This window comes from Hyperoodon ampullatus, assembly GCF_949752795.1.
Source record: "Hyperoodon ampullatus genome assembly, chromosome: 1".
Lineage (NCBI taxonomy): Eukaryota > Metazoa > Chordata > Mammalia > Artiodactyla > Ziphiidae > Hyperoodon > Hyperoodon ampullatus.
In genome coordinates this window covers 98,156,140-98,173,711 of record NC_136914.1, presented here as the reverse complement: position 1 = coordinate 98,173,711, position 17,572 = coordinate 98,156,140, and positions in this window count along the sequence as shown.

The following is a 17,572-nucleotide window of genomic DNA, read 5'->3' as shown; positions in this document are numbered from 1 at the left end:
CATGGAATTATGTTTGGACTTTTACTTATTTTTTAACAGAAAATATATTATCCTCATTTCTCTTGATATTCACTCATTTACCCAAGGGCTATACCTCTTGTACCATGTGCTTGCCTAAAAATTTCTGACATGGCAATCCCTTTACATTTTATGTTCTGATACATAAATACTTCTAGGGAAAAAAATGACTATTCACCCCAAAGTTAACTCTGTAACATGATCAAACTCAACCATAGTATAGATCATCATAGGAAACAACTCAGAAGCATGCTTTTTATTATGGAAAAAATAGATATTTTAAAAAATACATTTACTAGCTTAAATATATTATATATATATATATTCATATATATGTATATATAATTTTTCTAGACTGGCAAAACCATGATTAAAAGCACGATTGTGTTTGGAGTGGAAAATTAAGCTATACGTTAGAAACAAACTCAAGGCAAAACCCTTCCCAACACAAAAGTTTTCCCCAGTTACCTCTATCTATTAATTCTGCACATAGGAAATAAGATCAATTGGTTGATTTTAAATCAGACTACCAACTACCCAGATGGATTACATAAAGAACAGCAAAATAAGACATATATACCTCAAGAAAGTACATTCTGAAAGTATAGACTGCAGATAATTAAAATTAGTAATGCTGCATTGTTAAAAACTTTTCCTAAAGAGTGTATGTTACATTAGGAAGTACACTTTTTTTGAAGACACAAAACATTAGTTACCTAAAGTTTACTATTTAGTAAAGAAAAAGAGCCCCAGGAAAAATTTTGAATACCGATTTAATATCTGCTTACAGAAGGAAAATGGATCACTAAGGAACCTTTTTTTTTAATATGCATTTTTTTTAATATAAGGAATTGGCTCAAGTGGTTATGAAGGCTGAGAAGATGAGATGTCCAAAGATATGGAGTTGGCAATGTGAAGACCCAGGAGAATTGATGGCTTTTATAGTCTAAGTCTAAAGCACATGCCAATAGCGTAAGTTCCAATATGAGTCTGAGTCTGAAGGCAGGAGAAGACCAATGTCCCACATTGGTCTAAGTTTTCAAACTCCAGTTTAGCCATAATCTTGTTCTTCAAGTAGTATATATTAGAAGACCTGACACACAACAAGCCAAACCGCTGAGAAGCTGAGGTGTGCAGCAGGCTATTTATTCCCAATGCAACCAAACGAGAAGGGAGAACAAACCTCTGAACCTCCACCTGGAGGGTGAGGACCTTGGGAGGTTTGCAGAATAAAGAATAAAGAAGCAGGGCATTCTGAGGTATGGGGAGCTTGGGGAGGGTGGGGAAATGTGATTGGAAAAAGGTGCAGTAATCTTCGCAGGCATAATTAAGCTGCAGGAGATCAATAAAACTAAAAGCTGGTTCTTGCAGAAGATAAAAAAAATTGATAAACCATTAGCCAGACTCATCAAGAAAAAAAGGGAGAAGACTCAAATCAATAGAATTAGAAATGAAAAAGGAAAAGTAACAACGGACACTGCAGAAATAAAAAGGATCATGAGAGATTACTACAAGCAACTCTATGTCAATAAAATGGACAACCTGGAAGAAATGGACAAATTCTTCGAAATGCACAACCTTCCGACACAGAACCAGGAAGAAAGAGAAAATATGAACAGACCAATCACAAGCACTGAAATTGAAACTGTGATTAAAAATCTTCCAACAACAAAAAGCCAAGGACCAGATGGCTTCACAGGTGAATACTATCAAACATTTAGAAAAGAGCTCACACCTATCCTTCTCAAACTCTTGCAAAATATAGCAGAAGAAGGAACACTCCCAAACTCATTCTATGAGGCCACCATCACCCTGATACCAAAACCAAACAAAGATGCCACAAAGACAGAAAACTACAGGCCACTATCACTGATGAACATAGATGCAAAAATCCTCAACAAAATACTAGCAAACAGAATCCAACAGCACATTAAAAGGATCATACACTATGATCAAGTGGGGTTGATCCCAGGAATGCAAGGATTCTTCAATATATGCAAATCAAACAATGTGATACACCATATTAACAACTTGAAGGAGAAAAACCATATGATCATCTCAATTAATTCAGAGAAAGATTCCACCAAAATTCAACACCCATTTATGATAAAAACCCTGCAGAAAGTAGGCATAGAGGGAAATTTCTTCAACACAATAAAGGCCATATATGACAAACCCATAGCCAATATCATCCTCAATGGTGAAAAACTGAAACCATTTCCACTAAGATCAGGAACAAGACAAGGTTACGCACTCTCACCATTGTGATTCAACATAGTTTTGGAAGTTTTAACTACAACAATCACAGAATAAAAAGAAATAAAAGGAATCCAAATCGAAAAAGAAGAAGTAAAGCTGTCACTCTCTGCAGATGACATGATACTATACACAGAGAATCCTACTAGAAAACTACCAGAGCTAATCAATGAATTTGGTAAAGTTGCAAGATACAAAATTAATGCACAGAAGTCTCTAGCATTCTTATACACTAATGATGAAAAATCTGAAAGTGAAATTAAGAGAACACTCCCATTTACCATTGCAACAAAAAGAATAAAATATCTAGGAATAAACCTACCTAAGGAGACAAAAGACGTGGATGCAGAAAATTATAAGACACTGATGAAAGAAATTAAAGATGATACAAATAGATGGAGAGATATACCATGTTCTTGGATTGGAAGAATCAACATTGTGAAAATGACTCTACTACTGAAAGCAATCTACAGATTCAACACAATCCCTATCAAACTACCACTGGCATTTTTCACAGAACTAGAACAAAAAATTTCACAATTTGTATAGAAACGCAAAAGACCCAGAATTGCCAAAGCAATCTTCAGAAAGAAAAATGGAGCTAGAGGAATCAGTCTCGCTGTCTTCAGACTATACTACAAAGCTACAGTAATCAAGACAGTATGGTACTGGCAAAAAAACAGAAATATCGAGCAATGGAACATGATAGAAAGCCCAGAGATAAACCCACGCACATACGGTCAACTTATCTTTGATAAAGGAGGCAAGGATATGCAGTGGGGAAAAGACAGCCTCTTCAATAAGTGATTCTGGAATAACTGGGCAGCTACATGTAAAAGAATGAAATTAGAACACTCCTTAACACCGTACACAAAAATAAACTCAAAATGGATTAAAGACCTAAATGTAAGGCCAGACACCATCAAACTCTTAGAGGAAAACATAGGCAGTACACTCTATGACATAAATTACAGCAAGATCCTTTCTGAGCAACCTCCTAGAGAAATGGAAATTAAAACAAAAATGCACAAATGGGACCTAATGAAACTTCAAAGCTTTTGCACAGCAAAGGAAACCATAAACAAGATGAAAAGACCACCCTCAGAATAGGAGAATATATTTTCAAATGAAGCAACTGACAAAGGATTAATCTCCAAAACATACAAGCAGCTCATGCAGCTGAATATCAAAAAAAACAAAAACAAACAACCAAATATAAAAATGGACAGAAGACCTAAATAGACATTTCTCCAAAGAAGATATACAGATTGCCAACAAACACATGAAAGAATGCTCAACATCATTAATCATTAGAGAAATCCAAATCAAAACTACAATGAGATATCATCTCACACTGGTCAGAATGGCCATCATCAAAAAATCTAGAAACAATAAATGCTGGAGAGGGTGTGGAGGAAAGGGAACCCTCTTGCAGTGTTGGTGGGAATGTAAATTGATACAGCCACTATGGAGAACAGTATGGAGGTTCCTTAAAAAATTAAAAATAGAACTACCATATGACCCAGCAATCCCACTACTGGGCATATACTCTGAGAAAACCATAATTCTAAAAGAGTCAGGTACCACAATGCTCATTGCATCTCTTTTTACAATAGCCAGGACATGGAAGCAACCTAAGTGTCCATCAACAGATGAATGGATAAAGAAGACGTGGCACATATATACAATGGAATATTACTCAGCCATAAAAAGAAACGAAATTGAGTTATTTGTAGTTATTTGTATAAATTGAGTTATTTGTAGTGAAGCTATGCCAAAGTGAGAGAGTGGCATGGACATATATACAGTACCAAACGTAAAATCGATATTCAGTTGGAAACAGCCACATAGCTCAGGGAGATCAGCTCAGTGTTTTGTGACCACCTAGAGGGGTGGGATAGGGACGGTGGGAGGGAGGGAGATGCAAGAGGGAAGAGATATGGGGACATATGTATATGTATAACTGATTCACTTTGTTATAAAGCAGAAACTGACACACCATTTTAAAGCAACTATACTCTAATAAAGATGTAAACAAGATAATAATAATTAACCTGCAGGCTTCTGCACATTTAAAAATGGAGGTGATTAGCATGATCTTAGGGTGGAATTTGGGGCCTTCTTGCTCATCCTAGCTATTTGTAGCACCACATTAAATATCAGCGTTTGCTGAAGAAAGAATACTTATGTCCCCATCCCTCCTGTGGGCGACTCTTCAGGCTCCAGAAGCACCTTCTATGACATGCCAAACATCATACAGATCAAAGAGATTATATCTGTGAGTACTGTGCTCGTGCCTTCAAGAGTTCCCACAATCTGGCAGTGCACCGGATGATTTATGCTGTCGAGAAGCCATTACAATGCGAGATCTGTGTATTTACCTGTCGGCAAAAGGCATCCCTTAACTGTCACATGAAGAATCATGATGCAGACTACTTCTACCAGTTTTCTTGCAGTATCTGTGGCAAAAAAAAAAATTAGAAGAAGGACAGCGTAGTGGCTCACAAAGCAAAAGCCCACCCTGAAGTGCTGATTGCCGAAGCTCTGGCTGCCAATGCAGGCGCCCTCATCACCAGCACAGATATCTTAGGCACTAATCCTAAGTCCGTGACACAACCTGCAGACGGTCAGGGTCTTCCTCTTCTTCCTGAGCCCTTGGGAAACTCCACCTCTGGAGAGCACCTCCTGCTAGAAGCTGAAGGGCTGTCAAAGTCATACTGTAGTGGGAAGGAACCGGTGAGCCTGATGGCTGATGGGAAATCTTTGTGTGAAATGGCAGCAGTGGAGATGCTGAAGGACTTGTCATGAACGTGGATATACTCGCTGCTACCACAGAGGTTCTGATTGAAGATTCAGACTCTACTGGACCTTAGTGGAAGGGAAGACTTTGGGCACTGGGACAGCTAAGACTTTGTATTTAAAAGACAAAAAGAACAAAAAAAAAAAATTAAAGCATTTAAAATCTAGTAAAATAAAAAAAATTAGAGAATTTTCAAAAATTCTCTAATATACCATTTTAAAGAGAAATAATTATTTTACTTTCTGCATAATTGTGATGACTATTTCAGGAACTTTGAAATATAAAATAAGAAAAACAATTTTAGCATGAAACAATAATTAGGTGGAAAGTATTTATACTTTTTATGGAAACTTTATCTGTTATTTATAAATTTCACTTTAGAAGTATTATGCATTTATTAAATTTATGTTTTGTGCCAAACACTGCATGAGTTGTTTTATTTCAGTTGTTTTACTTAATATTCCTTGCAAAGAAAACAAAATTGTATGATTTGTTTTTCACAGATATCTATAAGGTATTAAATTTTCACCAGGAATTGTAAATTGTAAAGACAAACAGGTGGAACAGATTTTTCAATATTCTAATCTGAGGGGAAAATTTAAATATGTTTTAAAGTTTTAAATTTTTTATATTAAAGCAGGCAAATTTGATGAAAATGGAATAGGTCAAAATGCCGAGTTCACTAATATGAAGAGATGATATATTCTAAAAGATACTATTAAAAAATGTTTGTAAGGTCTTTTAATATTCAAATATTAAAATTGCCTGCTTTTCTCTTTTTTGAAACAGATGAGGGATATTTATAAGATCTAGATAAAACATAGGTTACATTGTCTCAGGTTTTGGTTTGAATGAAAGTATTTTTTTCCTACTAATAAAACTGTTGCCAGTGTTTGTGATAATTTTTTTTAATCAAAGATCTTGTATTCAGCTATTTATTTATTTACTTAATTATTTATTTATTTATTTATTTATTAACATCTTTATTGGAGTATAATTGCTTTACAATAGTGTGTTAGTTTCTGCTTTATAACAAAGTGAATCAGTTATACATAGACATATGTTCCCATATCTCTTCCCTCTTGTGTCTCCCTCCATCCCACCAACCTAGGTGGTCACAAAACACCGAGCTGATCTCCCTGTGCTATAACGCTGCTTCCCACTAGCTATCTATTTTAAGTTTGGTACTGTATATATGTCCATTCGCTAGTAGGTCTGTGTCTTTATTCCTGTCTTGACCCTAGGTTCTTCATGACCTTTTTCTTTTTTCTTTCTTAAATTCCATATATACATGTTAGCATACGGTATTAGTTTTACCCTTTCTGAGTTACTTCATTCTGTATGACAGACTCTAAGTCCAATTAGCTCATGACAAAAAACTCAATTTCATTTCTTTTTATGGCTGAGTAATATTCCATTGTATATATGTGCCACATCTTCTTTATCCATTCATCTGTTGATGGACACTTAGGTTGCTTCCATGTCCTGGCTATTGTAAACAGAGCTGCAAAGAATATTTTGGTACCTGACTCTTTTTGAATTATGGTTTTCTCAGTGTATATGCCCAGTAGTGGGATTGCTGAGTCATATGGTAGTTCTATTTTTAGTTTTTTAAGGAACCTCCATACTGTATTCCATAGTGACTGTATCAATTTACATTCCCACCAAAAGCGCAAGAGCATTCCCTTTTCTCCACACCCTCTCCAGCATTTATTGTTTCTAGATTTTTTGATGATGGCCATTCTGACCAGTGTGAGATGATATCTCATTGTAGTTTTGATTTGGATTTCTCTAATGATTAATGATGTTGAGCATTCTTTCATGTGTTTGTTGGCAATCTGTATATCTTCTTTGGAGAAATGTCTATTTAGGTCTTCTGCCCATTTTTGTATTTGGTTGTTTGTTTTTGTTTTTTGATATTCAGCTGCATGAGCTGCTTGTATGTTTTGGAGATTAATCCTTTGTCAGTTGCTTTATTTGAAAATATTTTCTCCCATTCTGAGGGTGGTCTTTTCATCTTGTTTATGGTTTCCTTTGCTGTGCAAAAGCTTTGAAGTTTCATTAGGTCCCATTTGTTTATTTTTGTTTTAATTTCCATTTCTCTAGGAGGTTGCTCAGAAAGGATCTTGCTGTAATTTATGTCATAGAGTGTACTGCCTATGTTTTCCTCTAAGAGTTTGATGGTGTCTGGCCTTACATTTAGGTCTTTAATCCATTTTGAGTTTATTTTTGTGTACGGTGTTAAGGAGTGTTCTAATTTCATTCTTTTACATGTAGCTGCCCAGTTATCCCAGCACTACTTATTGAAAAGGTTGTCTTTTCTCCACTGCTTATCCTTGCCTCCTTTATCAAAGATAAGTTGACCGTATGTGTGTGGGTTTATCTCTGGGCATTCTATCATGTTCCATTGATCTATATTTCTGTTTTCGTGCCAGTACCATACTGTCTTGATTACTGTAGCTATGTAGTATAGTCTGAAGTCAGGGAGCCTGATTCCTCCAGCTCCGTTTTTCTTTCTGAATATTGCTTTGGCAATTCTGGGTCTTTTGCGTTTCTATACAAATTGTGAAATTTTTTGTTCTAGTTCTGTGAAAAATGCCAGTGGTAGTTTGATAGGGATTGTGTTGAATCTGTAGATTGCTTTCAGTAGTAGAGTCATTTTCACAATGTTGATTCTTCCAATCCAAGAACATGGTATATCTCTCCATCTATTTGTATCATCTTTAATTTCTTTCATCAGTGTCTTATAATTTTCTGCATCCACGTCTTTTGTCTCCTTAGGTAGGTTTATTCCTAGATATTTTATTCTTTTTGTTGCAATGGTAAATGGGAGTGTTTTCTTAATTTCACTTTCAGATATTTCATCATTAGTGTATAGGAATGCTAGAGATTTCTGTGCATTAATTTTGTGTCTTGCAACTTTACTGAATTCATTGATTAGCTCTAGTAGTTTTCTGGTAGCTCTTTAGGATTCTCTATATATAGTATCATGTCATCTGCAGAGTGACAGCTTTACTTCTTTTCCGATTTGGATTCCTTTTATTTCTTTTTATTCTGTGATTGTTGTAGTTAAAACTTCCAAAACTATGTTGAATCACAATGGTGAGAGTGCGTAACCTTGTCTTGTTCCTGATCTTAGTGGAAATGGTTTCAGTTTTTCACCATTGAGGATGATATTGGCTGTGGGTTTGTCATATATGACCTTTATTGTGTTGAAGAAATTTCCCTCTATGCCTACTTTCTGCAGGGTTTTTATATTAAATGGGTGTTGAATTTTGGTGGAATCTTTCTCTGAATTAATTGAGATGATCATATGGTTTTTCTCCTTCAAGTTGTTAATATGGTGTATCACATTGTTTGATTTGCATATATTGAAGAATCCTTGCATTCCTGGGATCAACCCCACTTGATCATAGTGTATGATCCTTTTAATGTGCTGTTGGATTCTGTTTGCTAGTATTTTGTTGAGGATTTTTGCATCTATGTTCATCAGTGATAGTGGCCTGTAGTTTTCTGTCTTTGTGGCATCTTTGTTTGGTTTTGGTATCAGGGTGATGGTGGCCTCATAGAATGAGTTTGGGAGTGTTCCTTCTTCTGCTATATTTTGCAAGAGTTTGAGAAGGATAGATGTGAGCTCTTTTCTAAATGTTTGATAGTATTCACCTGTGAAGCCATTTGGTCCTTGGCTTTTTGTTGTTGGAAGATTTTTAATCACAGTTTCAAATTCAGTGCCTGTGATTAGTCTGTCCATATTTTCCATTTCTTCTTGGTTCTGTCTCGGAAGGTTGTGCATTTTGAAGAATTTGTCCATTTCTTCCAGGTTGTCCATTTTATTGGCATAGAGTTGCTTGTAGTAATCTCTCATTATCCTTTGTATTTCTCCAGTGTTAGTTGTTACTTCTCCTTTTTCATTTCTAAATCTATTGATTTGAGTCTTCTCCCTTTTTTTTTTTTTTTTTTGATGAGTCTGGCTAATGGTTTATCAATTTATGTTCTCAAATAACTAGCTTTTAATTTTATTGATCTTTGCTATCGTTTCCTTCATTTCTTTTTCATTTATTTCTGATCTGACCTTTATGATTTCTCTCCTTCTGCTATCTTTGGGGTTATTTTGTTCTTCTTTCTTTTATTGCTTTAGGTGTAAGTTTCGATTGTTGTTTCTAGATGTTTCTTTTTTCCTATGGTGCAATTGTATTGCTAAGAACTTCCCTCTTTGAACTGCTGTTGCTGCATCTCATAGGTTTTGGGTCATCGTGTTTTTTTACTGTCATTTGTTTCTAGGTATTTTTTGATTTCCTCTTTGATTTCTTCAGTGATCTCTTGGTTATTAAGTAGTGCATTGTTTAGCCTCCATGTGTTTGTATTTTTTATATATTTTTCCTGGAATTTATATCTGGTCTCAACGCGTTGTCGTAGGAAAAGATACTTGATATGATTTCAATTTTCTTAAATTTACCATGGCTTGATTTGTGACCCAAGATATGATCTATCCTGGAGAAAGTGCCATGAGCACTTGAGAAGAATGTGTATTCTGTTGTTTTTAGTTGGAATGTCCTATAAATTTCAATTAAGTCCCTCATGTTTAATGTATCATTTAAAGCTCGTGTTTCCTTTTTTATTTTCATTTTGGATGATCTGTCCATTGGTTAAAGTGGTGTTTTAAAGTCCCCTATTACGATGTGTTACTGTCAATTTCCCATCTTATGGCTGTTAGTATTTGCCTTATGTATTGAGGTGCTCCTATGTTGGGTGCATAAATATTTACATTTCTTATATCGTCTTCTTGGATCAATCCCCTGATCATTATGTAGTATCCTTCTTTGTCCCTTGTAATAGTCTTTACTTTAAAATCTCTTTGTGTGATATGAGAATTGCCACTCCAGCTTTCTTTTGATTTCCATTTGCATGGAATATCTTTTTCCATCCCCTCACTTTCAGTCTGTATGTATCCCTAGGTCTGAAGTTGGTCTCTTTTTAACAGCATATATATGGGTCTTGTTTTTGTGTCCATTCAACCCAGTCTATGACTTTTGGTTGGAGTACTTAATCCACATACATTTAAGGTAATTATCATTATGTATGTTCCTATTACCATTTTCTTAATTGTTTTGGGTTTGTTATTGTAGGTCTTTTCCTTTTCTTGTGTTTCTTTCCTAGAAAAGTTCCTTTAGCATTTGTTGTAAAGTTGGTATGGTGGTGCTGAATTCTCTTCACTTTTGCTTGTCTGTAATGTTTTTAATTTCTCCCTCAAATCTGAATGAGATCCTTGCTGGGTAGAGTAATCTTGGTTGTAGGTTTTTCTCCTTCATCACTTTAAATATGTCCTGCCAGTCCCTTCTGGCTTGCAGAGTTTCTGATGAAAGTTCAGCTGTTAACCTTATGGGTATTCCCATGTATGTTATTTGTTATTTTTTTCCCTTGCTTCTTTTAATATTTTTTCTTTGTATTTAATTTTTGATAGTTTGATTAATATGTGTCTTGGCATGTTTCTCTTTGGATTTATCCTCTGTGGGACTCTCTTTGCTTCCTGGACTTGATTAACTATTTCCTTTCCCATATTAGGGAAGTTTTCAACTATAATCTCATCAAATATTTTCTCAGTCCCTTTCTTTTTCTCTTCTTCTTCTGGGACCCCTATAATTCGAATGTTGGTGTGTTTAATGTTGTCCCAGAGGTCTCTGAGACTGTCCTCAGTTCTTTTCATTCTTTTCTCTTTATTCTGCTCTGCAGTAATTGTTTCCATTATTTTATCTTCCAGGTCACTTATCCATTCTTCTGCCTCAGTTTTTCTGCAATTAATCCCTTCTAGAGAATTTTTAATTTTATTTATTGTGTTGTTCATCATTGTTTGTTTGCTCTTTAGTTCTCCTAGGTCCTTGTTAAACATTTCTTGTAGTTTCTCCATTCTACATCCAAGATTTTCAGTCATCTTTACTATCATTATACTGAATTCTTTTTCAGGTAGACTGCTTATTTCCTCTTCATTTGTTAGGTCTGGTGGGTTTTTGTCTTGCTTCTTCATCTGCTGTGTGTTTCTGTGTCTTCTAATTTTGCTTACCTTACTGTGTTTTGGGTCTCCTTTTCACAGGCTGAAGGTTCTTATTTCCCATTGATTTTGGTGTCTGTCCCCAGTGGCTAAATTTGGTTCAGTGGGTTGTGTAGTCTTCCTGATGGAGGGGACTAGTGCCTGTGTTCTGGTGGATGAGGCTGGATCTTGCCTTTCTGGTGGGAAGGTCCACGTCTAGTGTTGTATTTTGAGGTTTCTGTTGCCCTATTATGATTTTAGCCCTCCTGTCTGCTAATGGATGGGGTTGTTTTCCTGTCTTGCTAGTTGTTTGGCATCGGGTGTCCAGCACTGCAGCTGGCTGCTCATTGAGTGAAGCTGGGTTTTGGCACTGAGATGAAGATCTCTGGGAGATTTTCGCCATTTGATATTACATGGAGCTGGGAGGTCTCTTGTGGACCAGTGTCCTGAAGTTGCCTCTCCCACCTCAGAGGCACAACCCTGATGCCTGGCTGGAGCAACAAGAGACTTTCATCCATGCAGCTCAGAATAAAAGGGAAAATACATAGGAAAGAAAGAAAGAAAGGGAAAATAAAATAAAAAATATTTATTAAGAAAAAATTTTTAAAAAGAAAAGAAATCAGACAGACAGAACCCTAGGACAAATGGTAAAAACAAAGCTATACAGGCAAAATCACACACTGAAGCATATACATACACCCTCACAGAAAGAGAAAGAGGGAAATTTTATATATATATATATATATATATATATATATATATATATATATATATATATATATATATATATATATATATATATATATATATATCTTTGCTCCCAAAATCCACCTTATCAATTTGGGGTGATTCATTGTCTATTCAGGTATTCCACAGATGCAGGGTACATCAAGTTGATTGTGGAGATGTAATCCACTGCTCCTGAGGCTGCTGGTAGAAATTTCCCTTTCTCTTTTTTGTTTGCACACCTCCTGGTGTTCAGCTTTGGATTTGGATCCACCTCTGAGTGTAGGTCACCTGAGGGTGTCTCTTCTTTGCTCAGACAGGATGGGGTTAAAGGAAAAGCTGATTCAGGGTCTCTGGTTCACTCAGGCCGGAGGGAGGGAGGGGTACGGATGCGGGATGAGCCTGCAGCGGCAGAGGCCAGCATGAGGTTGCAACAGCCTGAGGTGTGCCGTGTGTTCTCCCAGGGAAGTTGTCCCTGGATCACGGGACCCTGGCAGTGGCAGGCTGCACAGGCTTCCAGGAGGGGAGGTGTGGACAGTGACCTGTGCTTGCACACAGGCTTCTTGGTGGCTGCAGCAGCAGCATTAGTGTCTCATGCCCTTCTCTTGGGTCTATGCTGATAGCTGTGGCTCCCGCACATCTCTGGGGCTCCACTAACCAGTGCTCTTAATCCCCTCTCTTCACGCATCAGGAAACAAAGAGGGAAGATAAAGTCTCTTGTCTCTTCGGCAGGTCCAGACCTTTTCCCGGACTCCATCCCCGCTAGCTGTGACACACTAGCCCCCTTCAGGCTGTGTTCACGCCGCCAACCCCAGTCCTTTCCCTGGAATCTGACCGAAGCCCGAGCCTCAGCACCCAGCCCCCACCCGCCCCAGCGGGTGAGCAGACAAGCCTCTTGGGCTGGTGAGTGCTGGTCGGCACCAATCCTCTGTGCGGGAATCTCTCCGCTTTTCCCCCCACAACCCTGTTGCTGCGCTCTCCTCCACGACGCTGAATCTACCCCCATGCCACCCTCAGTCTCCGCCCGCGAAGGGGCTTCTAGTGTGTGGAAACCTTTCCTCCTTCACAGCTCCCTCCCACTGGTGCAGGTCCCGTCCCTATTCTTTTGTCTCTGTTTTTTCTTTTTTTCTTTTGCCCTACCCAGGTATGTGGGGAGTTTCTTGCCTTTTGGGAGGTCTGAGGTCTTCTGCCAGCATTCAGTGGGGGTTCTATAGGAGCTGTTCCACATGTAGATGTATTTCTGATGTATTTGTGGGGAGGAAGGTGATCTCCACGTCTTACTCTTCTGCAATCTTGAAGCTCCTCTCAGCTGTTTAAATAGATTAAAAGGAGTTGGTTATTTTAAAGGCAATTTATTTACACATAATTTAAATCACAATTGTGATGGCTCCATCAACTGTAATGTGTTTTGTTAGACTCTGTTTTTTTTATTAACTCAAAATAATCGATGTAATATTCTCTATGCAGGAAAAAACTAGCCATGCATTTTCTAAAGCAGGCTTTGAGAAATAAGTTAGAAAATAAAATAAAATTTTAACACCTTTATGTTTAAGGTTCAGTTACAACTGTATTTTTCTCACCACAAACAAAAACAAAAGAAGAGTCCATTTCCTCTAAATTTTACATAATCTTCATAATAATCCTCAACATGGGCTTTCTATCAGAATATGAGTGTCTAGTTTGGAAAATCAGAGTAACCAAATGACAGTTGGTTGACTTCTTATGTGAATTTGTCATGTATCATCGAATTATTTTCTTCCACTGACTTGCTCACTCATTTTATTGAAAGTATTGTAATTTCTGAAATTGTCACAATTGGGCCTGCAATCATTATGATGAAATAGCTCCTGGTTGTGTATATTAAAAGCCTCATCAAAAACTAAGAAAAATATTAAGGAGAAAAGACCAATCAACAATTAGAAGCGATTAATGCTGAAATTATCACCAATATGTTGGTAAAGGAACTGAGATTAGCTAATCCCAAATTTCAAAAGATATTTATTTATTTTCCCTAATCACTGTTACCAAGTTTAAAAATAAATGCACCTAATTATTAAATAATTTGTGTCAAGAAGTTTCATAAATAAAGGGCAAATGTTTTCACTATTCTTACTTATTAGAAAGAATATATTAATTAAATTATTTGTCTGGGATTTAAAATTTTAGCAGAAAACCAAAATCAAAGGAATGAAAAAACATATATTGCACTACAGCTACTAATTTAAGGTGTGTCAATAATTTCAGCACCCATTTTTAAAAAAGCTATATATCCCAATCACATTATTTTTTTCCTTTTTGAGACATGGGGACGAGTATTTAATCTGATTTTTTGCACCTTTACTTTTCCATTAAGCATACTTATTTTCTACTTGGCACAATTTTTGTTGTTACTAGAATTCACATTTTCAATTTTAATACTTGTCACTGCCAGGCATTTCACCTATAACAGACTATCCATATGTGTGTGATTATTTTATCCTTATATTAAATAAAAATAATTTTCACAATAATCTTTCTGCTGAGCACACTCTAAACATAAACTTCCTGGAGACTTCCTCAGATAGGCTATGACAGATTTAGAAAAAATATGAAGAGTACTTCTATTTGTTTAGTCAAAAATATTCCCCTTCAGTATATTTTAAAAAATCAATTGAACTGAAAGTTTATATAATATTACTTTATGTTGCTGCTATACAGGAAATGCTAACTTTATTGTTATTATGCATAGAAACCATCTAACTTATAATGATCATTTTTATTTCATATAATTTATAAAGTGTGTTTGTGTGCGAGTGTGTCTGTATTCACCCTTATTTTTGGAGCACACTTATTTGTGGAGTAGTTGCTAAGGAGATATACACATGCATAAATAAGGAAATACACCTTTATTTTTGGAGCACACTTATTTGTGGAGCAGTTGCTAAGAGACATACACATGCATAAATGAGTGTATCTAAGGAGATACACACATGCATAAATGAAATATTCCCTCATACCATAGAGATGTGGAAGAAAGCAAGATCCATTAGCACTAAGTTAATCTTAGCAGGGGAGGAGCTGTAAGACTGGGAAAGATTTGTCTCAGTAATGTGGCTGTGTTGGAATTTAGATCAACCAAACAATTTTTGTTTGCTTATTAAATATAGTATATATCTCAAAGAATAGTAGAAAATAAGTTTAGGTAGATATAGATGAGTAGATTTTTCAAGGCTGAAAGCTGGAAGAGATTTCAAGGTGATAGAAAAACCACTAGTAAAAATACAACACTGGATAACTCTGACACTAACTGGACAATATTTATAGTGAACAAAGGAATTTTTTTCATCACACTTTTTATTTTATATTGGAATATAGCTGATTAACAATGTTATGATAGTTTTAGTTTCACAGAAAAGTGACTCAGCCATACATATAAATGTATCCATTCTTCCTTCAAACTCCCCTTCCATCCAGGTTACCACATAACATTGAGCCCCTGTGCTATATAGTAGGTCCTTGTTGGTTATCCATTTAAATATGACAGTGTGTACATGTCAATCTCAAACTTTCTAACTATCCCTTCCTCCCGCCCTTCACCCCTGGTAACCATAAGTTTGTTCTCTTAGTCTGTGAGTCTGTTTCTGTTTTGTAAATAAGTTCATTTGTATCCTTTCTTTTTAGATTCTTCACATAAGTGATACCATATGATATTTCTCTCTCTCTCTCTCTGACTTATTTCACTCAGTATGACATTCTCTAGGTCCATCCATGTTGATGCAAATGACATTATTTCATTCTCTTTGATGACTGGGTAATATTCCATTGTATATACTTACCACATCTTCTTTATCCATTGCACTGTTGATGGACATCTAGGTTGCTTCCATGTCTTGGATATTGTAAACAATGCTGCAATGAACATTGGGGTGCATGTATCATTTTGGACCATGTTTTTCTCCAGATATATGCCCAGTAGTGGGACAAAGGAATTTAACTATATGTTAGCAGTTGGTAATTAAGAATCTAATATCATTGATATGTCTGACATAAGCACAAACATTTTTATCTGTCCTACTCTTTAACTAGATGGTATAAAATGCCAGGATACAAAATGAGCATTTCTTCATAAAAGCAGATTATCCCCAGGTACTTAAATTTTCAGTAAACACCAAATTACTTTTAAGAAAATATACAAGTGGGTAAAGAAGATGTGGTATATATACACAATGGAATATTACTCAGCCATTAAAAGGAAAGAAATTGGGTCATTTGTAGAGATGTGGATGGACTTGGAGACTGTCATACAGACCAAAGTAAGTCAGAAAGAGAAAAACAAATATCGTATATTGACACATATATGTGGAATCTAGAAAAATGGTACAGATGAACATGTTTGCAAAGCAGAAATAGACACAGACATAGAGAACAAACGTATGGACACCAAGGGGTGAAAGGATGGGTGGGATGAGTTGGGAGATTTGGATTGACATGTATACACTGTTATATATGTAATAGATAACTAGTGAGAGCCTGCTGTATAGCATGGGGAATTCTACTTGATGCTCTGTGGTGACTTAGATGGGAGAGAAATCCAGAAGGGAGGGGATATGTGTATGTATACGTCTGATTCACTTTGCTGTACAGCAGAAAGTAGCACAACATTGTGAAGCAACTATACCCCAATTAAAATATACACATATATATACAAGTGAAAACAAAAAACTAGCAATCATGCATAGTAGATGAAAAATCACTAAAGGATGACTTGAACCATTTTGGATTAATTTCTATCATTTATAAATCTCCCTTTTTTCTCAAATCATCATTATAATATTTATCTCAATATTTATTTTACAGTCTTCTCTTGTATGTCTCTCTCAGTTTATTTTCACAAATTTTATATTAAAAAATAAACAATGTTATTGAATTTATTTATGTATTTTCTTAGCCCATTCAGGCTGCTATAACAAAATTCCATAGACTAGGTGGCTTATACACACTAAAAATTTATTTCTCAAAGTTAGTCTGGACGTCTAAGAACAGGGTGCCAACATGATTGGGTCTTATTGAAGACCATTCCTGTGTGGCAAACTGCCAACTTCTCACTGTGTCTTTAAGTAGTGGAAGGAATTGTGAGATCTCTCTTAACCCTGTTTTATAAGGGCATTAATTTCATTCATGAAGGCTCCTTCCTCATGACCTACCCAGCTCCCAAAGGCCCCACCTTCTACTACCATCACCTTAAGGGTTAGGATACAACACATGAGTTTTGGGGGTACACAAACACTCATAACATTCATATACTTATCTGTTGACATTGGCCAGAATATTCTTCTTGTCTGGACTACTTAACTCAGTCAGTTGGTATGTTGTTGTTAGTCTAACAAACAGACTTGGATTTGGGGTAAAATTACTGTAAAAAATTGAGAATTAAACACACTTCACTGAGTTATCAAACCCATTTCTGATCAGCTAAATCTGTGTTGCTCACTGAATATGCAATAGAAAGGAAACTACTGGATTTGGATTAAAATTGTTAGCATCTTTTTTGGATAATATAATTTGGTAAGCAGTTCTAAAAGCTACTTGGAAAATCATTAGAATCAGTAATTGAATAACAAATACCTTAACTTTATGGACAATCAATTCAGTAGTCATTTTATTGACCAAAAGAGTATTTGTGAAAGGGAATGTAAATATATTAATTTTTTAAAATCTCACAGTTATTTTTAAAAACAATAATCCCTCACTAGCTTTAGACCAGAAAC